Source organism: Nyctereutes procyonoides, unplaced genomic scaffold, assembly GCF_905146905.1.
Source record: "Nyctereutes procyonoides isolate TBG_1078 unplaced genomic scaffold, NYPRO_anot_genome, whole genome shotgun sequence".
NCBI classification, from domain to species: domain Eukaryota; kingdom Metazoa; phylum Chordata; class Mammalia; order Carnivora; family Canidae; genus Nyctereutes; species Nyctereutes procyonoides.
This window is the reverse complement of record NW_026575024.1, coordinates 33,733,490-33,761,437: the sequence shown is the minus strand read 5'-3', so window position 1 is coordinate 33,761,437 and position 27,948 is coordinate 33,733,490.

The window sequence follows — 27,948 nt, the reverse complement described above, 5'->3', positions numbered from 1 at the left end:
AGCCTACTTAAAAAAAATTAATCATATAGTTGATCACCCAAAACTGAAAAAAATCAATGTTATAATCCTGAATCTTCTGAATCTCTAAACATTAAAAAAATCCCAAAAAATGGGCACCTGTGTGGCTCAGTTGGTTAAGTGTCTGCTTTTGGCTCAGTTCACGATCTTAGACTCCTGGGATCAAGTCCCCAGTCGGGCTCCCTGCTCAGTGGGGAGCCTGCTTCTCCCTCTCCTCCTGCCTGCTGCTCCCTCTGCTTGTTCTTTCTCTCTTTCTCTCTGTCAAATAAATAAATAAAATCTTTTTTAAAAGAGCCAAAAACTGAATAATTAAAATTATTAAACATACCAATTGACCTTTGAGTTACTTGAAAACAAAGTTAACATAAAAATCGACATAAAGGGCTATAAAAAGAATACTTCACAACGATTGAGACATAACCAAAGTATAACTAGTTAGAAAACATATGTTCTGAAATGCCTTTATTATCAAAAGAAGATAATAAAGAAAAAAAACTCTGTACTTCAGAATGTGTAGTGTATGCTAGATAATGTTTTGTGTCCTTTATTTGTGCCAAGTTATTTAATTCTCACAAAAATCTTATGAGGTAAATATTATTATCCCTATTCTTTAGATGAGGAAACGAAGGCACAGAATGGTTAAACAGCTTGATGAATATACACAGCTAGCAAGGGGGTGGCACCAGTCTTTAAAACTAGTGAAGTCTGGTTCCAATATATGTTGTCATTAATTATGTTAAACTCATCTTAAGAAGTTGGAAGAATACATAACCATAAAAACGAATGAAATCTTGCCATTTGCAGCACTATGGATGGATCTAGAGGGTACAATGGCGAGTGAAATAAGTCAGTCAGAGAAAGACAAATACCATGTGATTTCACTCATGTGTGGACCTCAAGGAACAAAACAAACAAAGAAAAACAGAGACAAACCAAAAGACAGGCTGTTAACTGTAGAGAACAAACTAATGGTTACCAGAGGTGAGGTTGGTGGGGTTAGAGTGAAATAGGTGATGGAGATTAAGGATGCACCTGTCATGATAAGCATCGTGTATATGGAACTGTTGAATCACCATATTATACACTTGAAACTAATATAACACTGTGTCTTAACTACACTAGAATTAAAGTTAAAAAAAAGAATTTGGAAGAACACAGACATCAATGAAAATGGAACAGTGATGAGAAAAGATATAGAATGAAATTTTAAAACTAGAAAATAAATATAGCAGAATAAATAAACAAATGCTGGGACTAAGTATTGAAAATATATATTTTTCAAATTTTAATATCTAAAAAATATTGAAAATATGTAAAGTAAATATGATTAATAGATAAAAAGGAGTAAAAATATTCACCAGTAAATATGATAAAGAAGGTATGTAGGTGTGAAGAGATGAAATAAAAGGAAATAAATGGTATGTAATTCTGTGATATAAAATCTGAAAATTTATAGAAAATGCATGCTTTCTTAGAAAAATGAAAATTATTGAAATTGATTCCCCAAATGTGTAAAACACATGAAGAGACTAGTGGCCTGAGAAGAGATTTAAAGCAAAATTGTTCTTTAAGGAACATGAAATTAATACCAAAACTAAATGAGTGTTGTGCTTTTCAGAATAATTTTAATGTTAACTCCTTAATAGAGGAAAAAATTAGAAAAGCTAGCCCCCTTCATTATAAGAAACTGAGATATCAAAAATAATACACTAACAAAAAATAGGATGGGTTTCAGGAATACTTGGACAGTACACTATCAGAAAAATCTCTCCATTTATTATCTAAGTAGACTAACTAAAGAGAACAAAACCATATCACATAGATCTTAAAGAGAGATTTGAGGAAATTCAGCAGCCATTGGAAATAAACATTTAAATAACATATAAAAGAAGCTAATAGTCTCAGACTTCAAACACTAATGGCCACCATTCTGATTAATGAAGTATTAAATCTACCACTATTAAAAAAATAAGACAGAGATGCCTGTATTGCTGTTATTTACCATCGCTTGAGATTCTAGCGATTCAATTAATTTTTGAATTAATTCAAAAAAGCAACTAGACTAGACTAAAATGTTATTTTAAAAAATATGTATAATGATTTCTTCTTATCTGCAAAGCAAAAGAGATTTTATTAAAAATTAACAAGATTACTAAGGAAATTAGAGAGCTAATTAGAAAATAAATTTATGACAATCAATAGAAATAGCCAACTAGAAATAGAGTGAGGAAAACGCTCTATGCATATTAGGGGCAAAAATCAGTAAAATACTATAAAATTTTTGAAAAGAAAGGGAAAGGACGTGTATGAAGAAAATTATAAAATCATATTGAACGATACAAATTCATGTAACAAAATAAATATTAACACCAGAAAAGAAATTAAAAAAAAAAACACAAAAAACAACCAATGCTTCAGAATGTGATTTCTCAAATAATAAAACCTACTCCAAAGCCACTATAATCAAAATAACATATAAAATAGAGTTCTCGCTTCGGCAGCACATATACTAAAATAGAATAGACTGGGAATCTCCCAGATGTATCACTATATATGCAAGCATTTGATAATGACAAAAGTCATATTTAAAATAATAGGGGGAGGGACATAGTGCTTTTAAGATATGCTCAAGCGAAATTGATTAATACATCTGAGAAATTACAAATTAAACTTCAACCTCACATCATGTAGCCAAATCAATCCCAGTTGGATTAAATGCAGAAATTTTATTTTATTTTAAAGACTTTATTTATTTATTCATGAGAGACTCAGAGAGAATGGCAGAGACATAGGCAGAGGGAAAAGCAGGCTCCAGGCAGGGAGCCCGATTCGGGACTCAATCCCAGGACCCTGGAATCATGACTTGAGCCAAAGGCAGACACTCAACCACTGAGCCACCCAGGCATCCCTAAATGCAGAAATTTTAAGTAGGAATCCCAAGGAGCAATAAAAGAAAAGATGAACATATTTGACTATATATACATTTGAAATCTATATAATTTTACTACATATATTCAAAGAGCTCTTACAAATTAATAAGAAACAAATCATAGGAAAAATAGGCTGGTGATATAAAAAGGCAGTCTGTAGAAGAGCAAGTACAAGCCAATGATAAACACTTGGTAAATAAATGCACAATTATTCCAACAGTTAGAGAATTGAAATATAGTTAACAGTGACACTGCTTTATAACCCCAAACCTAAAAAAAATATATATATGAGCGTGATTATACCTGCTAGTGGCAAGGGTGCAGAGTAAGAGTGTCCTCTCACTTGGCTGATATAGATGTGTACTGTTTCCGGCCTTTTGGAATGTGATCTGTCAATGTTTATTCAAATTCAAACTACACATATTTGTAGCTCCTGAATCCTTCTTTTGAAAATCTATCACACTGAAATAAAAACGTCTAGTACATAAGAATGCATGCACAACTGTGTTCACTGCAGCATTTTCTGAAATGCTAAAGAAAAGATTAAAAAACAAATATTCTCGTCACTGGGGAAACTGACAAACCTATAGCTATTAAAATAACGAGTTAGATCTCGATGGACTAGGAACCAGAGCCATGCTATCTTAAGTAACAAAAGCAAAATGAATGAAATTATATGTGATATTATCACAGTTTTGTGAACTGAACAATGGTAAATCGTCTAATGTGTTCATTTGTGTATAATTAGGTCAGTCGGAGAAAGTAGGTGTTTCAAATGGGTCCTCTGGGAAGCAGATGTTCAGATGGCCTTAAGAGTGCAAGAAGTACAGGGCGATGACTAGCATCTGTGAAAGATAAAAGGGGAGAGGCAAATAGCATACAATAAGCCATAGATGATGCTTCAGCTACGGCAAAGTCTTGGCCAGCCTAGTGGGAAGTTCTGGAGCAAAGACTGCCCACTGGGCACAAATGGGCAGCCATCGGCCGAGGTCTACCCCCAGAAAAGTATAGCACCAATTCAACACCTGAAGGTGAAGGCCCTAATCACGGGAGGCCATCAGCTAACTGCATCCCTTTCAGGTGAATGGTGAGTTCTTTTTGAAGGGAGAGCCGAATAGCTCATTTTCGTGGCTGCACATACACCAGGATGTTTGGTAGTAGTGAAAATAGGAGACTAGAGGGCATGGGGGAAGGTAGAGTAACAAAAAGGGAATGGATTATGGTGCTTTATCACTGTTGCTTTTGCTGCTAGATAAACCACATATTCCTTGACAAAAGGAAGTTTTACTTACTTATCATCTTCATAAAAATGGAGTTTTATTTATTTATTAATTAAAGACTTTATTTATTCATAAGAGACATAGAGAGAGAGAGAGAGAGAGAGAGAGAGAGAGAGACAGAGAGACAGAGAGACAGAGACACAGGCAGAGGGAGAAGCAGGCTCCATGCAGGGAGCCCGACGTGGGACTTGATCCCAGGTCTCCAGGATCAGGCCCTGGGCCGAAGGTGGCGCTAAACCACTGAGCCACTAGGCTGCCCTGGAATTGTATTTATATGCAATTCTTTGCAACTTGCTTTTTTTCCTTCCAAAATTATAGTCCAAGATTCATACAAGCTAATGAACAGAATAGTTTATTCATTTTCATTGCTAGATAATATTCTGGTTAAGGTTATACCACAATTTATTACCTCCTTGTCTGTCGATGGACAGATGTGTTGTTCACTCTTTGGGAGCATCGAGAGCATGTCTCCAGAGGTGCATGAGCAAGAGTTTCTTTGATGCATATACCTAGGGTTGGAATTGCTGGGTTACAGGCTACAAGTATCATTAGCTTTTTAAGATAATGCCAAATACTTTTACAAAGTTGTATGAAAATAGTTCCTATCATAGAGTCTTACATAAAGGTATGTAAATTAATGTGAATGTATGAGGAGATAGGGTGGTGAGGTTTCAAGTGATTTTAACTTTCCTGCATATAGTTTGATTTATCTTGATTGTGTGTTTTTTTTTCTTTTTAAAGATTTTATTTAGTTATTCATGAGAGACACAGAGAGAGAGGCAGAGGGAGAAGTAGGCTCCATCCAGGGAGCCTGATGCAGGAGTGGATCCTGGGATCATGCCCTAATGAAAGGCAGATGCTCAAGCGCTGAGTCACCCAGGCATCCCAGGGTTTTTGTTGTTGTTGTTTGTTTGTTTTTTTAAAGCAAGTATGATTTTTGTAATCTGGGGGGAAAAACTCAATAAAGGTATATTCATCAAGAGAAAAAAGTTGAATCCTCAAAAGTGCAGTAGCCATGGTAACACATTCTGTAATAAGAAAAGCAAGCTAGGACATCTCATTAAACAAAACAAAAAATAAAACTGAGCCATCTATCCTTATCCATTGTCTGGGAAATGTTACAGATAAACAGAAGCTATCAAAATAGATAAGAAATCATTATCCTTGAATCTTAATCCCAGCTAATTTAATCTTCCTCTGCAAAAACTCCTTCCCAATTAAACCAAGGCTACTCTTGGAGAAAGGCATGCTTCTACACAAGAATGAACTGTCCAAATGGTTTCCTTCTTCTCTGAGAGCAAAAGGTTATGTGAAACACAAGGTCCTGCTAACTTTATGAACACTGTAATAGAAATCTTAAACATACCCAGTTTTCTTTCAAGACTTTATGGATACTGAAGCTTCCAGTTTCAGGGTCAAAGTGTCTCCCCATTTTTTGAAGTCATTGAATTGTATCTTTCCAGTCAGTTTAAGTAATAACATTTGTAACCATATGCATTTACTGTAGAATCAAGGTGTATACTCTGCCAAAATAACTGGCATGTTTGTGCAATCTCCCTTTGTGTCTTTCTATCCTGTCACTAGGAGTTTCTCTTATTCTTAATTTCAGAAGAAAGATGAAGGTTTACGAAGTATTAGTTCACGTCTTATTATCCTGGCTGAGAAATTTACCAAGATCTTAACAGGAAGATTCTATGAGCACTCAAGCCAACAGAAGGGTTTATCATTGCGTCTACTCAGAGAAGAGAAACCACGCCAGCTTTGCTGACAATGAGAATTCAATATAAAGAACTGTCGACTCAGCACTAGAGAAATGTCTACAAACAGAAAAAAAGTATTATTGAATCAGTAATGGCAGCAAGCAACCAGCCCAGCAACCCAGCACAAAGAGAAAGTGTTGGACTCATAAAAATGAGCAATTTAGAGAAGGACTCTATGGAGATGAACCTCAGACTTCTACAGAGGGGGTGCTGGCCAGATGGACTTGGATGAGGGGGACTGGGGGAGGGGGGCTGGCACACAGACCTCTGAGGAGGATCATGGCAGCTGGTGCTGGTGTCTCTGGGCTGGGAGGAAGGATCCCTTGGAGGGAGAGGAATTTGGGCACATATTAAAAGTTCACTCTAAAATTCAGGACTAGATGAGAACCAGCTTACCCTCTGGAAAGGCGAGGACAATACGGGAAATGTGCAGCCATTGACAGAAGTATTCTACACACCCCTCACGTAATTAAGAAAGCCTTTTTTGTTCTACGGTTATTAAGTAATGTTGGGTGACTTTTCCAAGTTACACAAGAAGTCATAAGAGCCAAACAGATGTGGAATTAACTTTGTGTCTCATTTCTAATCACATGTCTGAATCGGTTTCATCTGATGTTAGACACTTGAAGGACTATAGTTTATTTTCTTCTCCCTGTGTGTTTGATGATTATGACAAGGCAACTCTTAAAAGAAGCATATGAAAAAAATGATTTTTTAGTAGATGCAACAAATGTTCAATTCAGTGTAATAATTGAATTTGATACTGTTACAACTGTCAAATTCAGGTCATTTCATTCTGATTTCAAACACATATTTTTGAAATGATAAGTGTTAGCTTAAGTAGAATGGAGGAGAAGACAAGAGCCAAGTGGCCTCATTCATTCACTTGACAAATATTTATTAGGTTCTTGCTGTTTGTCAGACTCTACCAAATGGGTAAACTAAAACTTCCTTCTTCACGTGTGAAGGTCAGCAAGTCGTGAGATCACATTTTATAAGACTGTGAAAAAAGGTGCTTATGTTGCTGTTTAGCCCTTAACTTTATGTGGTATTTTTATTTAAACATTGTATATAGTTTGTTAGATACACAGCACTTAAAAAATAGATAATATTTACCTCAGTTACAGGAAGAAATAGATACAGGACCCTATAAATTCAAACTATCTGGCAGTTACCTGAGCAATAATTATATTTATATAATCAAGAATTTAAATAAATGAAATGCATCAATAGTGGAGCACTGAAAAAAAATCCCACGGCCCACAGTGACTGCGCAGTTATAATCTCTATCGCCATCTAGTGGCACAAATCTTAACAATCAGTTGAACCAATGCGCCGAGGAGTCTTTGAACCCCATTGGCCTGAGCATCTTCAGCTTCATTCATTCTCAGGAAAGAAATGCCACAGAATGTGATTTTTCTCTCTTTGTTCTTGACTGGTATGCATTAGAGGAGTGTTCATATTCCTTGTAGGCTTCTTTATTTAGGTTCTAAAGAAGGGAGTGGAATGAAATCATGTCACTGTGTTTTCCTATTATTTCACTGGGTGAAAAAAAAAACAACTAAGTTATTATTTCAAGAAAACTTGACTTTCCTCTTAAAACATGAAGGGTATCGGTTCTTTACAAATAATATTTATAATATTTTCTTTCATATGCAAATTGTCAATGACTTTTATTTAAAGTATTTGAAGGTATAGAACATTTTTTTCTAAGCGTCGTTTCCTGATTGTGAAAGCAACTGGAAGAATGATCATCAGACTCAGTGAAAATCATTGACCTAAAAAATAAAGAAGTAGACTTTCTTTAAAGGTTCTTTTGACACCGTATAAAAAAGACACACCGGGATGCCTGGGTGGCTCAGCGGTTGAGTGCCTCCCTTTGTCTCAGGGCACAATCCTGGAGTCCTGGGATCTAGTCCCACATTGGGCTTCCCGCTGGAGCCTGCTTCTCCCTCTGCCTGTGTCTCTGCCTCTCTCTCTCTCTCTCTCTGTATCTCTCATGAATAAATAAATAAAATCTTAAAAAAAAAAAAAAAAGAAGACACACCAACCAAGCTGTGGAAGACCTAGAACTCAATGTTGTAGGGAGGGCCATGTACAAGAATGAATAAATATGTTTATACTTGGGTTTCCTAACTTAAAATTACACAAAACATATGTATTGATGATTTTAATAAAAATGATTTAAATTTTTTTTCTAAGTATGAAAACAGATGTATAGGATATAAACTTGTTTTGGCCTTGGCCTTAATGTTCATCTATTATGTGAATACTGGACTGAAGGGTAGGTTAGATAAGACACATCAAATATCTGCAGTGGAGAAAAATGGAGAAATGTTTAATTTGGTTTGGTTTAACTGGATGCAGAAATAAAATAATCATGTACCCAATCCTGGGGACACTCACGATTTTGTACAAAGCCCCTCTCTTATTTCAACTTCCTTTATCCATCCTTGCCCCACTCCACCCCACCCCCAAATGGCCAGTATTTTGCCTTAGATCTTCATGACCTTATTTTAACCCCAGACTCTTTTCAGGACTTGCCCTTTGCTGTTTCTACTTCTAGTTCTTTGTGTCTAATATTACACAGTATCCATAATCTTTTTGGTTCCCATTTTTTCCTAGTGGTAGACAACCAGATTCCCCATTATTCTTGGTACCACAAGTAGTACTTAGATTACCATACTTGCTTGTAACTCTCAAAATTCCCTGGTTTTAATTTGTAGGGATTTTACAGATATAATTTCATAATACAATGAATCATTTGCCTTTTGAATGCTACACTGTCTAAACCTGTATTTGGAGTACATAAAGGCTCCCATTTCTCCAGAGCCTTGCTAAAGGTGACATAATATGGCTGTTTTGTTATGTTGTTTTGTTTTTGCCAAAAGGGAAGGGCCACTATTGTTGCATGCCATTAATCTGATTTCTAGGGTGGTAAAGTATCTCTTCATATCTTTGCTAGCCATTCTGTTTTGACTATGGATGGCTTATTCATATATCTATTAAGTGTCCATTCTTTTCTTTTTGTCCTTTCATATTATTGATATTAATATCTTATGGGTTTTTGACAGGGCATTTAAATTTCTCCCAAACTTTGTCTATGATGTCCTACCCCAGACTTGTTGAAGATGTAGTGTAAGGAAGATATCCAACTTTATTTCCATATGTTTATCCATTTTTTCCTAATACTGCACCTTCTAGTAAACAAGCCGTCCTTTCCCTACTGATTTGAAGGGCCAGCTCTATCCTATGCTGCATTCCCACATATACCCAAATCTGTTGTTTGAGATCTCTATATGGCTCCAGGACTTTATTCTGAATATTATGGCTTTATTATAGCATGTCTTTATTCCTGGTGAAATGGGATTTCACCTAAAGTGTAGGGTTCTTGCCCTCGGGAGAATTTTTGTCTAGGATGGGTGCCCTTTTGAGGCCAGCAGACACATGACTGGTTAGGCATATTCTACCTCTTATCTCTTTTTCAAAATCTACATAATCATTTGTGTCTGTCAATTCTTTCATGTAAATTTAACACTCAGGTTTTTATTTTCTTAAAATATCCTGTGGGGATTTGTTTGGAATTCTTTGAGATTTTAGAGTAAGTTAGAGGATATGAACATTTAAAAAATGTTGAGCTGCTGCTTCTTTTCTTCTTCTTCTTCTTCTTCTTCTTCTTCTTCTTCTTCTTCGACGACCTCTTCACTCAAATTGTATACAATTCATCTGAAAGCCATGGGCCATTTTCAGTGCTTCTTAGTGGTTATTTTTCTAGCCAAGTTTTCTATTTGTGCTAATTTTGGCATTTTGCATTTTTTTCCAGACGTCAATTTAGAAGCCTGCTGGACGATGAGAAGCATTTGGCCATCTCACTCCATTGCCTCCACTGACAGCCAACACCAGTAGTCAGATGAGGCAATGATAGGCCAACCTCAGCTGACCAGCAAACGATTGTAGAATTTCCCAGCTGACACACATACTCACAAGCAAAAACAAGCAGTTGTTGTTCGTTACACACCATAAGACAACTGATATACTTTGTTTATTTCAAAGGTTTCTGAGATTTGAGGTCAGTTTTTCAAATCCATTGGTCTTGCTCTCTGCCATGCTTAGCTTTGATGGGGGATGTTGCCAACAGGCTTTGCTAGTTTGATGGGTTTTTATATATGTTTTCTCTCTGAGTAGAGTAGAGAGAAACCTATCCTTTTATATTCCAAGTGACCCAGAAAGAAAATGGGATTGTATTACACCTAAGAGCTCAGGGTTCCTACTCTATGGAGAAGTCTGGTCTAGAACAGACAGGCAGCGTACTCAAAGCTGGGAAGGCAACACCAATCCCTGTGCCATCAGTGACTGGGGGATCAACACCAGCTCTGGAGCCCTGAACTAGAAGTTAAGATTCTCTCTACCTTTAGAGAGAGGACCAAAAGCAGAATAAGTGGAAGCTAACCAACGCTTGGCCTTGAGATTGATAATAAAGGGTTTATGAAATCCTATGATCATTATGCCTTCTCCACCATTAAAAAGAAAAAAAAAAGAGTAATCGAAGTGTATTCTATCTCAGAGAAGGGAACCATCTGCTAATTTAACGAATTCTACAACCCAAGCAATAAAAGATTGGAAATTTGTATGTTTCTCACATTTTCCTAAGTATCATTATACTGCAAGCACAGTATTTAATTTTAATATTTTGAAGTGTCCAGATGTCATGTAAACTCAAATGTGAATTACTCATTTAAAATCTTCATTGCACTTCTCTTTTTCTTTCTTTCTCTTTCTTTCTTTCTTTCTTTCTTTCTTTCTTTCTTTCTTTCTTTCTTTCTTTCTTTCTTTCTTTCAAGATTTTATTTATTTATTCATGAGAGACAGAGAGAGAGGCAGAGACACAGGCAGAGGGAAAAACAGGCTCTATACAGGAAGCCCGACATGGGACTGGATCCCAGGTCTCCAGGATCACACCCTGGACTGAAGGCGGCGCTAAACCGCTGAGCCACCCGGGCTGCCCTGCACTTCTCTTTTTCTATGACTCGTCTTTTTCCATTTACTATGCTTTAGAGGCATTTGAATCAAACAAGTCTCTCTCTGCTCCCACTTCCTTTGTTTCTCTTCTCAAACTCACCTGTTTCCTCTATGTGTCCTCTGTTGCTTTTCTGTATGGGCCTTTCATATTTTCCTCTCAAAATCTACCATCTACCTTAAGAAATTAAATCCTTTTAAAAAGATTAATCTTAGGGATCCCTGGGTGGCGCAGCGGTTTAGCGCCTGCCTTTGGCCCAGGGCGCGATCCTGGAGACCCGGGATCGAATCCCACATCGGGCTCCCGATGCTTGGAACCTGCTTCTCCCTCTGCCTGTGTCTCTGCCTCTCTCTCTCTCTCTCTCTCTCTCTCTGTGTGTGTGACTATCATAAATAAATAAAAAATTTAAAAAAAAGAGTAATCTTAATCAGAAAAATGTTTTTTTAATCTTAAGAGATCAAATCTTTCTTCCTTTAGCATAATGATTTGGCTCTTGTAAGTTCTAGTCTCTTTTTTTGCTAACTGTATGCAAAGTTCTTTTCATCCTACATTCTTAAATGAGAAGAAAGAGAGAATTAATTTTAAAAATGTGAAATGAGCCTGGAATCTCTTGTGGTACCAAAAAGTAAGGAAATTCTCAGAAAAAGGATGTGGGCATGTTGAAAAGACACAGGCACCATCTTGAAGAGCAAGCCACAGGTCAGTTTGAGCAAATAGTTATAATATTGGTTTACAACCCATAGACTAAGACATCTCCATACATTCATGCCGATATGAAATAGTTGAATAAATGAATTGGTGAGGGAGAATGAAAAGCTCTACCTAGAGGGGAATTCTAATTAATAAATGTAGAAGGGATGAAGGAATAGAAAATCATGAGAAGGCAAACACCAGAAATAATTATTGCAGGCAAGATCCACTGATAAATGCTAAAAGCAGCAGGCAAAAGTTTGAGAAGCAGGATTTCTGCAGTCCCAAAATGTCTGCCCCAAGATATTAATTAATTGTAAGAGGAAAAACAGTAACTTTATGGAGTAAATACCTAGCAGATGCCACCTTAATCACAGGATATAATTTCTTTTTTAAAAAGATTTTATTTATTTATCTATGAAAGACAGAGAGAGAGAGAGAGAGAGACATAGGCAAGAAGAAGCAGGGTCCCCATGGGGGAGCCGGATGTGGGATTCTATCCCAGTACCCTGGGATCACACCCTGAGCCAAAGGCAGATGCTCAACCACTGAGCCACCCAGGCATCACAACAGGACATGTTTTCATCACAAACTGCCTGATAGCATCCTCTGAGGAAGGCATGGCATCACTTGTGGGATGGTCTTGCCAAAAACGCAGAACATCAGTCAAATCATGAGAAAACAACGCACCAGCTCAAATCGAGGAATATTCTATTGCCAAGGTTATGGAAAACAAGGAAAGACTAAGAAACTGTTCCAGATTGAGGGAGACCAAACAGACATGACAACTAAATGCAATGTAGGACCTTGAATTAGATCTTGGAACAAGGGGAAAGAAAGGACATTAGTGGAAACGCTGGTCAACTTTAAATGAGGCAGCTTAGAATTGATATTCCTCTCCTGATTCCTGTAATTGTAAGCTGCTAATGTTAGGACAATCTGAGTGTGAAGTAAATGAGAGTGCTCTGTATTATTTTTATAAGTTTTCTATAAATCTAAAATTATTTCAAAATAAAGTTTGTATTTATAAGTATGTGTAGGTACGTGCATGTATTAAACATTAGTTTTTTCTCTCTTAGAGTCACATCATGCACTTATTATTTTTACTTATCAGTAAGGAAAAGGCTCCTCAGATTTTTATGCCCCCTAAGCTAAGCTCCACATTTGGCTCTAAGAACAAGAACAAGTAAACACCAAGACCTTCTAAATATGTTATCCATAAATGTGTAGCTCATTGTCCTGCCCACACCAGGGCACTAAGAGGAAGGTTATGGTTTAGAGTTTTATGGCTGCCTTGATGTTCTATCCATTTTTCAGAAACTGATTTAAAAAGTAATGAGAAACATTGCCCATCTCTCCCTAAATGGAGTGAACTCCAGCCTTTCCCTGGAGTGCTCTGTTCCTCGCTGGTGGTGCTGTGGTGTCAGAAGCTCTGTTGGGAGAAGGATGAGACTAAGAAAGTGAACAAGATTTGAAGAGAGAGGGGTGCCTGGGTGGCACTGTCCAATCCCAGAGCCCTTGGAAAGTATGGAGTCTGCCTCTCCCTCTCCCTCTGCTCCTCCCCCTGCTCCTCCTCCTCTCTCTCAAATAAATAAATAAAATCTTTTTTTTTTTTTTTTGAAGAGTTTAAGAGAGGACAGAAGCCTCTGGGGGAGGGATGGAAATCTTCACCTCATCATCCTATTTGGAAGCTCCACTTGGCTGCTCCAAAAGCCCCTCTGCGCTCTTAGGATCTGGTACTTATTACTGTGCTTTGACTAACTCCCTTGCTCTCCAAAAGCTAAGCATCTCTCACTCAGTTAGCATCTCCTGGAGCAACAGTCCAATTAGGTGACAGAGCACTGCTCTTGAAAACTATTTATCTTCGTTGTAAATGAGTCAAGATGTAAACACCTACATATTTACCCGAAGAGGTTCTCAGCCTGGGCAATTTTGTCCACCATCCTCCCCACCCCCCTCGGCCCCGTCCCAGGGAACATTAACATTGACAGTATTTGGAGATATTTTTGATTGTTAGCACTGGGGAGGTGGTACCAGCCTTTAATGGGAGGAGACCAGGGACATTGATAAACTTCCTACAATGCAGAGGACATTTCCCCACAAAAAGGATTATCCAGTCCAAAAATGTCAGTATTGTTGGAATACCCTAATGACACAGGTTTGTTGGTTTGTTTGTTTTTAGGAACTAACTGTATCAGAGTTCTCTAGTTCTAAACCAGCTACTATCTAGTATCACACACATGTCACCACACTGCTTACTTCCCTTTTAACTTGTTTGTGTTAATAATGCAAGATGATCCATTGACTCAGCCTATTTCACCATAACAATTACAATAAATAATATTTACATAGAGCTTTAAACTATATCAAACTTTTCCCATGTATTGCCCCATTTGAACCTTGGCTTGGGATGCTATCACAGTGAGGTCATTCCAGTGTAGAGTCCATTAATCTTCCCTGGTAATATCCAAATTCATGGAGCTAGGGGGTCTTAGCAACAACCCATGCTCCCACAGAGGACACAAGGGCAAATAAGTAAGTTAGTTGATTCTCAGAACCAGCCTTCCAAGTCCACTGTCCCCTGGAGTAAATAGACAAACTATTAATGACCCTGGATTATGTATCTAATTAAATTTTTGGCAGTAAGCAAAAGAAAATCAAATCAGGTTGTTGCTATGAAGGGGCACAACCATGTTGACTCTTTGATTTTTCCATTTTTAGAAAAGTCAAGAAAGGAATTATGACTCCTATTAAGAAGGAAGCTATTTTCTGTTCCATTTTGTTGTAAATATAATACAGCTGTATTTATTAGATGGGAAGAGGAACTTAAGTTTTCCTAAAATTATCTCATTTTAATTTTCATCATACCATCTTTTTATCTACCTCTGAATGCTAATGATTTCCAAACACATTTCCCTACAGTTTGGAACCATATTAACCATCTCTGATTCAACATCGTCAGAAAACAGTGAACAGTTCCCCCTCCTTCTTACCTGCCTTCCCCTCCTCCTCTGTACTTCATTTGGATAGCATGGTAGCCTCACAGCCCAGGAGAGGTTAGGAGGCTCACAGATTCTTTCTCTCTTCCTAAAATCGATTTTTAAAATCTCAGTAAGGGTACTTTTTCTGTTTGTTTGTTGTTTTTAATATTCATTTTTAAATTGTGGTCAGATACACATAACCAAGGTTCCCCTTTATACTCATTTTAAAGTGTATGACATGGTGCCATTAATTACACCCACAAAGCTATGCAACCATCACCATTATCTTTAACCAAAATTTTTTTGTCATCCCAACCAGAAACTCTACCCATTAAATCATAACATCCGTTCCTCCCTCCCCAGGCCCTGGTAAACTCTAATCTACTTCCTGTCCCTACAAATTTACCTCTTGTTCATGTGGAAGTTCATGGAAGTGGAATCATATAATATGTGTCATTTTGTGTTTGGCTTATTTCATTTAGGTTAATGATTTTAAGGTTTATCTACATCGTTCTATGCATCAGAACTTCACTCCCCTATGGCTGAATAATAAATGTAGAGGTACCACATTTTGCTTATCCATTATCTATTGCTGGGTAGTTGGGTTGTTTCCACCTTTTGGCTATTTGAATCATGCTTTTGTTTACATTCATATACAAGTATCTGTTTTAGTTCCTGTTTTAAATTCTTTTGGGAATGTACTTATGAGTGTAACTGCAGGTCATATGAATATATACATTATATATATTTTTACACACATATTATATCATATATATTATACACATATTATATATAATATATATATTATACACACAGAGAAAACATTTTCAACATTTTAATGTGATGAATCTATTTTACAGAAATAAGGAAAATATGTACACAATTGGCTATTTCAGTGTTATCTGCAAATATATCAAAGCATTTATGGATTTCTGGGAATTGTTATTTTTAAATAGTTTTAATATTTTAAAACAAACCACAGCAGACATGTCTTATCTTTCTGAGATAAGTAAGTTAATAGAGGAATAATTGAAAGAATTACATCAAAGACTTTGAAGAAATTTGGAAGACACTTTCATTATCATTTAGATAGCTTATAGTTTTTACAGAGCACAGCTGTGGTGGGAAAATGGATAGATATTGGCCATAGTTATGATGGTAAAACTGTAGAGGGTTTTTTTGGTACAATAAAATAATATTTTATAAAAGATTGAATTCCATATCTTATCTGACTCAATGCCACAGGATTGAGCATACATATCTCCAATAAAAATAATTTGTGATAAAAAAATGTGTGTGCATTCTTTGGTGATGTCCCAAGATATTTCATCATATAGGAGTATTTGAATTTTATTTTGAGAACCCTAAAGACCAAAACCCCTTTAAGACCAAATAAGTAACTAATGCTAGAATTTCAGGCACTATGATAGTTTAAAGCATCTTGTTCAATGTCCCTAAATCATATCACATAGGTCATTGCCTGCTTGTGCAAGAAAAGAAGAGCCCTGCTGTCAGCACGAAATAGATGTATGGGGTTCACCTCCAAGAACCTCAGGCACCTTCTATGTCATACCAACTCCACTCTAGTTCATACCCCTTTCCTGGGGCCAACAGTCACTTGTCCCATGAATGCTGGAACCTTCCTCATGGCCACCACGAAGCAGCGAAGCAGGCCCATCTGGAGTTCTGACTCCTCCAGTCACCTGAAGATTTCAAAAAAACATTATGCCACTAGGCTTGGGTTATGGCATCTCAAGAGGCAGCTGAAAGAGCCAAATGATGCCAGTTGGCAGCATGTGGAGTTATATTCCATTTTTTAAAATAGATTTTATTTATTTATTCATGAGAGACAGAGAGAGAGAGAGAGAGAGAGGCAGAGACACAGGCAGAGGGAGAAGTAGGCAGCCCGTTGTGGGACTCGATCCCAGGATCCCAGGATCACACCCCCTGGGCTGGAGGCAGGTGCTAAATCACTGAGCCACCAGGGCTGCCCAGTTATATTCCATTGATGCAAACTTTAGCCTTTGGGGAAGAGATGTGTGAAGCCCAGCCTATGTATTCCTTCCTTTTTCTCCCTCTGAGGGACTGGTCTGATGCATGGATTCTCTTTTCTTTGGCAATCCACGATATCCCATGCCAGGTAGATACATTTGCTAATTACCATGGCTCTGTACTTCCCTGCGCCTCATGCCCCTTCTTTCCCTTACCCTTACTGTTCCAGTTTTTCACTACCTACAAATTAAGTGTCATCGCTTTCTTCCTGACCTTGGCCTGTTTTCTAGGGAATCTGGGCTGAAATGGTTGGCACTGATATTCCCATTTTACAGATGAGGATAATATTAGTAAAACTCTGAGAAGTTGAATAACTTTGAAGTCACATAAATAGCAAATGGCAGGCCAAGTCCAGCCCAAATGCTAGGTCTATAGCATACTACATCTGCATCGAAGACAAGTTAGTCATGGCTTGCAAAGGCAGTAAATTGCAAGACAGGACTAGTATGATAATGTCCTGAAACCTAGCCATCATTTCAGAATACACAGTAAAATACAATGGTTGAACTTAAAAATGGAAATGTCATTAATACATTCAGAAAGAACATAAAATCCACTAATATATCTCAGAAGGGAAAAAAATAGGCTGTTATTAGGCAGAACTCCAAAACCAAACACAAGGATCTGTACTGTTCTTAGCCAAAGGATTTTTAATCTTGTTACACTCTCTTGTTGGCTCCCAATATTCTCTGTGCCAAATAGTCCATTACCAAAATTAAACTGGCAGTGTTTAAGTATAGCTTAAGTATAGCATAAAAGCATTTTCTATGAATGTGGACTAAATAAGAATCCAGATATATTCCATTGTACTAGTCATAAACTGCACACTTCTCATTTATCACTTTTGCTATTTGTGTTTATATAGTCATTAGGACAGTCAGTTTAAAATCTCCAACTTACTCCATTCCCAGCTATCTAACTTCCCTATCATAGGGAGGAAGAAATTAAATTAGTGGCTTGAAATCTGCTTAGTCCTCTACAGAGGACATGTCCCCAAGGGAAAGGCAGGGGACTTGGTCTAATTTCTACCATCTGGACCTGCATGTAAACAGACTTACCATATTTTTAGGAGGAAGCGGCATTGTCTCGAAAAGGTTCTTAGCAGGCAGTCTCTGGTAGAGGATAGCCTGGATAGCCTATAGGAAACAGAGCCCAGAGTTACTGAGGTGGGTCTCCTGGGAGAATGTCAGGTAGGCTATACGTAAATGCTCCCACTGTGGAAGATAATTCTGTGACCACACATAGAGCATTTCTAGATGATGGGGTGTCAGCCTCCATGACTTCACAGACCTCTCTGCTTCATCTGAGAATTTTGATTGTGTGAGCCCTTGCCATTCATTTTTTTATGATTTATTTTTATTTTTTTTATTTTAGAGAGAGTGTGTGTGCTTGTTGGGGGGAGGAAAGGGAAAGAGAGAATCTCAAGCAGACTCCCTATTGGGTGCAGAGGCCAACTCTGGGCTGGATCCCACCACCTGAGCCAAAATCAAGAGTCAGACACTTAAATGACTGAGCCACCCAGGGGCTCCCCACCCCTTGTCATTCTTAATAAAGCTTGACACTGAGATATATCTCTGTGATTCGTGGCAGTCTATAGGTTACCTCACCTTCTAAAGAATATCTATGCATACATATAATGCATACTTCTAACATTTTTTACATCAATGGTAGTATACTATACATACTGCTCTGTAACTTGATTTTTTTTCTGTTAATTTGAAAATAAAAAAAAAAAGGCAAAACAGTAACAAACAAAAAAACCAAACACAATGATGAAAGGGGGTGGATCACTTATAACTACCACCGAAATCTGTTTGTTGTGTGTTTTTTTACATTTTCTGCATTAATCAAGTCTTGGGGAAAAGAACGGAGTAAACATAAGCTGTGTTGACAGTGGTGGGTAAAAACAGGTGTTTTCATACATCACTTATGGGAGCATAAGTTGAGACAATCTCTGTGAAGGACCTTTGGGCCATGGCTGTCAAAGTCACAAACACTTTCCTTTAAGTCAGTAATTCTCTTCTAGCAAACTATTCTACAGATGTACTTGCATATATGCAGTACATTATGGGTACAAGATTATTCATTGTAACACTGTTTAAGAAAGTAAGTTTAGAAACAACCTAAATGCCATCAACAGAAAACCGATTAAATTTGCATAATACTGAAGTTGTAAAAAAAAATGAAGAAGCTCTTCGTATGTTGCTATAGCATTATATATAAACTATATTAGTTATAGCCACACACTGCAACACTTCTTTATTGACTGCTACGAAATTGTTGGTATATATATTTTAAGGTTTTTTTTTTAAGATTTTATTTATTTATTCATGAGAGACAGAGAGGGAGAGAAAGGCGGAGGCACAGGCAGAGGGAGAAGCAGGCTCCATGCAGGGAGCCTGACGTGGGACTTGATCCTGGATCTCCAGGATCAGGCCCTGGGCGGAAGGCGGCGCTAAACCTCTGAGCCACTCGGGCTGCCCTTTTAAGGGTTTTTTTTAAGCATGTGCATGACCACACATGTTTTTTTTCTATTATGATATCCTACTACATGTGCTATTTTCTAACCTACCTTATTTATTACACTTTCTAATATGATCAACATTAATTTATGTTAAATAAACTTCAGGAACATGACATTATCAAATGCTTTAATTAAAGTGACAAATATTACATATATATATATATATATATATATATATATATATATATATGGAAAAGCTTACAAATGGCAAGTGTATGTTCAGTGAGTTACCTCCAGATGAGCAAACCCACTTCTGAACACCAGTGGCAATCTCTATCTACACTCTCCTGACTTGTTCATGAATTCATAATCTTTTTGGATTAAGATAGCATTTTAACAAATGGAAGTGTTATCTATGTAACGAACTTTGTATTTTAGAGATCACAAAATAGTTTCCATTAGAAATATACAGCCAATTACGAGTTTAATTTCTGACAACGAATCACCTGAAACACATTTTACAGTGGCCTTCTTACTAAAACATCACCAGATCATTTACAAATCTGAGCTTGTGAAGGCTCTGTGACTTGATAACACATTTGAAGCTGAAATTGTTCATATAAACTCATGGCTACAAGTGATAAAGGTCTTTAAGGAATTAAGGGCCACAATTTCTGAATATCTTTTCTATGGTTATACTGAGCTATCACCTACCTATTTCGTCATTAAATAAGCTTTCAACTAGGACTATGTAAATCACCACAAAGATGGCAGTTTGAAAGGAGTGACTAAAGAAGACATTTACATATGAACTAATGATATAAAAACCAGTAAATTTTGTGAAAATTGTATTTCTTGAAAATTCTGTATTCTATAGAAAAACATATTATTAGAAGAAAAATCAACCATGGGAAAATGTTTTCGTAGAAGATCTTCTCTAATACAACTAATTATAGTCACAAATATAAGTCATACCCTATACGTACATACCAAATGTGTACAGGTAAGTGTTCTTGTTAGCATGCTGTCATTGTAGTTTATGACTGGTGTGATCTGTCAGTGTAGATAAAAAAGCCCACGGAGCCCATGGGTTGTCAGTGAGGTTCCAGCTTTCTCCCTGCCTGCTGAGGTGACTTGGGCTTGCCTTGTTCTCTCCCTCATCTTTGAGTGAGTCTGTAACTTTATGGACTCTTGTGAAGGAAGAGAGGAGTCAGGGGCTGAATCTAAGAAAGGAAGATATGTCTTTCAGGTGTGTGTGTGTGTATCAGAGAAAGATTCAAAGAGCAACTTTGATGTATGAGAAATTGGGTGGGAAGAGAAACTACATTTTATTTTTATTTTTACTTTTTAAAGAAACATTATGTGTCTTACGATTCCCTTTCCTAAGACTTGAGACGTACAAAAGGGGTTATTTTGACATTAGTGTTGGGCATGGCACTGTGCTCTTGCTCCATACCTGAACCACATGGTTTATATCTTTACACAAATCATGAATGCAAAAGCTGAGCCTTACCTTATATATACCATTGGCTGACAGTTCCTTGCCAATTTAATATTTAAATTCAACATATATTTGTCATATTACCCAAGATATTATGCATATGAAACACTATACTATATGAATTCTTTCTCTTGGATCTTGACTGAAAGTTTCTTTGTTTTTTAAAGATTTTATTTATTTACTTGAGAGAGAGAGCATAAGCTGGGGGGTGTGAGAGGCAGAAGGAGGGAGAAGCAGATTCCCCACTGAGCAGAGAGCCTGAGTGGGGCTCCATCCCAGGACCCTGGGATCATGAACCTGATCAAAGGCAGATGCTTAACTGACTGAGCCACCAGGTGCCCCTGAAAGTTTTTTTTAAAGATTTATTTATTCATGAGAGACAGAGAGAGAGAGAGAGAGAGAGAGAGAGAGAGGCAGAGACAGGCAGAGGGAGAAGTAGGCTCCTCGCAGAGAGCCCCATGTGGGACTCGATCCCGGATCCTGGGATCACCCCCTGAATGGAACAAAGGCAGATGCCCAACCACTGAGCCACCCAGGGATCTCAAAATTTTTGAATTAACAAAATATACTCTACTTGACAAATTAATATTGAAGAAGGTGCTGGTCATATTCCATTTCTTTACCTGGGTGCATTTTTGTGTGTGTAAATGTTTGGGTATAGTGAAAGGTTTCTATGACATTTTGTTCTTTATTGTGGGTGGCTTAAATATTGTAGGATAGTTAAGCAACACCCCTGGTCTTTGCCTACTAGTAGGCACCAGTAACTCCCGCACCCCCCTCCCAAGTGATAATAACCAAAGTGTCTCCCGACACTGCCAAATGCCTTCTAGTAAACAAAGTCACCTCCATTGTCCATTGACAAACACTATTCTAGTAATCTTCTAATAAAAATCTCCACTAACAGAAGAATGCTTGTTTATGCCTTCACAGGAGCCCACACAATTTTTACTGGAACCAGACCCGTTTTAACCTAAGTGAAAAGTGGTGAGATGTTCGTTGCACCTTCTTCTAGGAGCATTTCCCGTCACTTTTCCAAATCCTGGGTTTGAGGTTCCTTTTATTTCTTGGTTTCTTTATCCCATAGTTCATAGAATAAAACTTTTTTTAATTCTAATTTTTAAAATTCCAGTATAGTTAACACACAGTGTTATACTAGTTTCATCAGTTCCATACAACACTTGGTGCTCATCACAAGTGCACTCCCTAATTCCCATCACATATTTCCCCCATCCCCCACCACCTCCACTCTGGTGACCATCAGTTTGTTCTCTTAGTTAAGAGTCTGATTCTTGGCTATTCTTTCTCTCTGTTTTTCCCTTTGCTTGTTTCTTAAATTCCACATATAAGTGAGATCATATGGTATTTGACTTTCTCTGACCGGCTTATTTCATTTTTCTCTCTTCTATATGACATAGAATAAGGTCAATGGAGGAAGTCTTGAGATCCCTGGGTGGCTCAGTGGTTTAGTGCCTGCCTTCGGCCCAGGGCGTAATCCTGGAGTTCCAGGATCAAATCCCCTATCAGACTCCTTGCATGGAGCCTGCTTTTCCCTCTGTCCGTGTCTCTGCTTCTCTCCCTCTTTCTGTGTCTCTCATGAATAAATAAATAAAAATCTTTTTAAAAAATGGAGGAAGTCTTATGCTTTCAAATTAAACATCTGAAAATAAAACTAGTTTACTATTTCTGGCCCATTACTATGGGAAAAACAAATATTTTTAACTGTTACTTAGATTTACTTCCATTTTTATTAGTAAAAAAAGAAAAAGAACCTGAAAACTTGACAATAGTGCGTATTTTAAAGTTTCTGAGTACATGTTGTCTTTTAGGTAAGTGCATTTTGAGAAAAAAAAATTAATGTTATAATTCATTAGGGTTTAGGCAGTGTTGTAAATCTATCATAAAACATGGGAAAAGCATCATTTATTTATGTTGGAAAGAGGATTGTTGCCACAGCCCAACCACCTGTACTAAATCCATTCAGTTAAAAATTCAAGGCTCTGTGTGTGTGTGTGTGTGTGTGTGTGTGTGTGCAGCAACAGATGCAAGCAGTAACTCGACCCCAGTTACACTTATATGTAAGAATTCACTTAGAGGGGTGCATGAGTAGCTCAGTGGTTGAACTTCTGCTTTCAGCTCAGGGCACGATCCTGAAGTTCCTGGATATAGAGTTTTCTGGATGTATTAGTTTACTCAGGCTGCCATTAAAAACCATTAACTGGCAAGGCACTTGGGTGACTCAGTGGTTGAGCATCTGCTTTTGTCTCAGGTCACGATCCCGGATGGAGTCCCGCATTGGGCTCCCCATAGAGAGCCCGCTTCTCCCTCAGCCTGTGTCTCTGACTCTCCCTCTGTGTCTCTCATGAATAAATAAATAAAACCTTCAATAAAAAAAAAGAATTCACTTAGAAACATATATGTCCTTTGGTCATTTTTTCTTTTTTAAAAACTTTGAACAACAACAAAAAAATTAGTAAGTGCCTAAAAGCATAGGATTAAATCAAGTGTAGTATTTTAAGTTCATAAATATGCAAAACACATACACAGCCACTTAAAATCACTTATTTTTAAACTATTTTAGGGTTTTTAAATCTGTGCCTTTAGTATTTAGAGTATTAAGGGGACACATTTTATTAAGTGGTAGTACACTATTATTTATCAGTGTTTGCAGTGGGTTCCTGGAGTCATCTTGTATCAGATTTTACAAGCCAAATAATATGTTTTCAGAAATTTTACCAGCTGGTGGACATCAGCTTCGCAATCTGAAATCAGTCATGGTGGCAGAACCTAGAACACAGAAATGGCAAACTCAACAAATCAAGGCTTCCCAGTCTCAGAGCTGTGGGTTGTTAGACATCTACCACCATACCACTGAGCTTAGCTTAAAAGGATGTTACATAGAATTTATCTTACCATATATATAATTTTAAAGTTTTCTGTTTATTCTTTAGTAGTAAATTGTATTAGTGATTCATGTGAAATATAGACTTTTGTTTTTGTTACATTTTAGTTACATTTTCTCTTACAGAACAGACCTTGTATATTTCTTCCAGTTCCTATAAGGAACATATAAATTACTGCCAAGCAATTATACCAAAGCACTTTATTAAGTAAAATGCAAGATGTTGAATTCTTGGCCTACATTATCTAACATGATAATATTTACCTCTAATTTTGGACTTCAAAATTTTATATAATGACAAAGGAATAGGAACTTGAAATAGGGACAAAGATTAAACATTAGGAGTATAAAATTAAATTTATTAAATGGTGAATAGTTGTTTTCTACCTTCACCAAAATAATAACAAAACAGTTGTTTTTTTAAATTCATGATTTAAGTACGTTGGGAAATATTTGGTTCACATATTAAGAAATATTTACTAAAATGAGATCTGTAAAATGAATTCTTGTACAGACACACAAGAGCTAACAATTTAGTTAACATGTTTTGTTGCCTTGGAGCAGAGGAATAAACTCAATGGACATCTTGGTCCATTCCAGTTTCTTCTCTCCCGTAAAAATAAATCCTGACTTAGCTTGTTAAGCATACAGATAGAATTCCTGATTTACCAACCTTCAAATACCAAAAGATAAAAGATATTTTGTTCGTAATAAATATGGTTTGGATTTTTTTTTTAAGGTGGAGAGTTGAACATTGAGGTTTTTATACTTTTAGGTTGTGTCATTTTCTCCATCTGCCCCTTTGTCATCTTTTCTATTCCTGTGTACATTTCAGGATAACACTAAAGCTCATTATCTTCCTTGGCTAATTCTCAGCCTTCCTATTCTTAAATGCTCTAAACCATCCAACACTTAGTATTTTCTGAACATAACTGAAATTTTATTATTTAATGTGTTACCAGTCAAAGCCTTGCACGTCCAAAAAGAGACTCATGCCTTTCTTGCTCTCACAGAATCTAGACGAGGCGTGCACACACTATCCATTCCATGATATTTGTTAACTAAAATGAAGACACTAGCTGGTATGCTTCAATCTATAGGACCTGTGGGTCCCGTGGGGATTATTAGAGATCGCCAAGCATTAAAGGTAATTTTTATACTTGGATTCATTAAAGTTTTTTCCCCTTTGTGTACAGTTTGCTAGATTTGTGAAACAGAATTGCTGTAGAATAAAACTTATGCCTCCTTTTCAAGTATTCATTTAATCCTACTTTAAAATTTATATGCACAGGCCAGGTTCCTGAAAATCCTCTAATCAGAGAGTATAATAAAAAAGTGAGAAGGGTAAATTGTTACAGAAGGAAAGCTATTGTATTCAGCGTCCAATAAGGATTTTATGAAATTAGGGTGGCTCGTCCTAATTACAGTTGGTTGAATTCAAAAGGGGAATCATAGGGAATCATCAAATAAACTGTATTAGTAACTATAAAATATACTCTCCTGGTCAGCATTATGCTCAAGCAAATCTTCCTATTCATCTGCCATTTGTATTTCTTCTTCTTTGGGCATTTATAATGTTTTCTATTTTCTTATTGGGTTGTATGTCTTTTTCTTAATTATTAGTAGAATGTTTTGAATTTTAGTGGTATGAACACTAGTGCATTGTGTAAATTTCAGGTTATTTTGCCCAATTTGACTTAATTTTATTTTTACTATGTGCCACACTTATCAGGATCCTTTTATGGCTTCAGTGTTTCATGTGTTACTTAAAAAAAGCTTTGCCCACCAGATGATTATAAAAGTATTCTCCCCAAACTTTTTTAAAGAGCATTTGTTATTTTGTACTTTTTTGCATTTGAAATCTATTTGGTGTATATATTAAGGTAGAGGTATATATATTTTTTCTTGATGAGGAGGAAATTGTCCTAACACTACTGGACATTAGTCTAATGTCTCTCACTGATTTAAAGTGCCATTTGTAGACATTATAAGTGTACATCAATCTTCAGTTCCTAAGGACAAAGACTATTCCTAGAAATTCTTATTATTCATTCTAGCTAATGGACTATGAGCCGAACTGGTATGTGCTACCTCTGAACAAAGGAAGCCAAAAAAGCTTCTTGAATCTTTTTACTTTTCTCTTTCTCTGCTATAATCATGGAGGAGGCATCATGCTGAGATGGAAGAGCCATAAGATTGAAGTAGCCTGTATTGTGTAGACCTTGCCCAGGCTTCAGTTTCTCTAGAGTCTCCTAGATCCAAGGTGGAATTTGCATGGCAGAGATATGAGCTTACTGTGTTGAGCCTTTGAAATTTGGGGGGGTTGTTACTGCAGCCAAAATCCACCTTTTCCTGATTAATATACCACTTTTCACATACATATCCCAAAACATACAGTTTTGTTTCTTGAGTCTTTACTCTGATCCATTTATCTACTTGCTTCTTTTTATACTAATACCTCAATTTTACTGTAACTTTATAGCATATTTTAATGCCTGAGGGAGCAAGATTTCCCTCATTGATCTTTTTCAAAATCTTGTTGCTTAGTCATAAGCATTAACTTTATAAGAAAGCTTTTTAGAATTCTGTGTAAAAGATCTTGGCTGTACTTTAAATCATATTGCATTAGATTTGCAGATTAATTTGGGAAAACTGACATCTCCACCATATAAAGCCATCCTGCTTTTTCCATATATCTTGCATGTTTCTTTAGCTTTTCCTTTTTTTCTGATAGCTTTTGTTGCTCTTCAATAAGATCTTTGTCCGTATTATATTTTGAAAATAATTATTGCTGGTGTATAAGAAGAGAATTGGTGTGTGTATGTTTCTCTTGTATGTAGCCTTCCTGAGCTCACTAGTTTTGAAAAGAATTGGTTGATTCTCTTTCCCCAAGAGGTAGTGCTGAGATTGCTATTTCTTAGAGACTTATCCTTCTTCTGAATTTGTCACTAGCCTGGGACAATTCAGTGTATTTCCATTCTTCATGATGTTTCTCCTACCATCTGTTCTAGGAAGTGTCCTATTTAAATTCTCCCTCCACCTCTTGTTCCTGTAAGGCATTTAGCAAATCTGTTTGTGTAATTAAATTCCTGTACTATTATTACTTTATGGACTAATTTTACAGCACTATCTAGCTTATTTAATATTTCTGTATTGGTTTCACCATTCTCAATAGGAAAAATATTGCATATTATTTATTTACCCTATTATTGAGTTTGTAATATGAATATAATCTCTTTACCTCTCATTGATTATCCTCTTATTTTTTTTAAAAAATTATTTATTTATTCATGAGAGACACACAGAGAGAGGCAGAGACACAGGCAGAGAGGAAGCAGGCTCCATGTGGGGAGCCCAATGCAGGACTTGATCCTAGGACTCCAGGATCACGCCCAGGCTGAAGGCAGGCGCCAAACCGCTGAGCCACCCAGGAATCCCCTGAATATCCTCTTAATACCAAGTCCTGAGTTGCTAATTTTAGCAAGGTCTTTGCTTTTTACTATGTGTTAAAAGTTTTTAATATATGGAATATATATTCTTATGTCACTTGGTAAGTTGTGTTCTTAAATTCATTATTCAATGTGTAAAAAGGGTTCAGAGAACAAAAGATATCTCACCTTTGTGAGTATGCTTATGTAAATCTTATCACATTATTTTTTTTAGTTTTTTTTAGAATGAGTTTAACAAAATCCTGTGAATCCCCATGAGTACTTAAACACTATGGCATCAAAATGTGGAGCTTCCCAAAGCCTTGAAAATCATTCTTTCCAATACTTTTGGCCCAAACAAGCACCTCACAGGGCAGGTCTACTCACAAAAGTTAAAAGGGGTGAGGTAGTTCCTATGCTGCTTTCTGGAAATGTCATCCCAAGACAACACCAAAGCTATTCTTGACAAAAATCAGAAAAGGAGGGTTAGTCTAAATGGATTAGATGATACTTCAGTGACAAACAATTCCAAGTTTTCAGGGTGACTTTTTGATAAAGATGGCCACAATTTATCTTGGCTGCTTCTTGTTAAGGGGTAAAGTCTAGTTTCTCTTTCCTTTAATCTGGGCTGGCCTCTAGTGATTTGTTTAACCGGTAGAATATAGTGGATGTGATATTCTCAGGCTTTTGAATTTAGGTCTTCAAAAGCAGTGAAGCTTCCACCCAGGTCTCTGGAAACTCTGACTGTACATAAAGTAAATATGACAGCACTGACACTATTGTGCCAAAGGAAAGCCCAAGTAGCCACACAGAGAGGATAGAGAGATGCCTCCTCTCTTCCCAGCTGCTCCAGCTAATCTATACCAGGTACCAGACACGTGAGTGCAAAAGATTTTAAGTAAGTAGACTTAGCTTCCAAGTGTCTTCC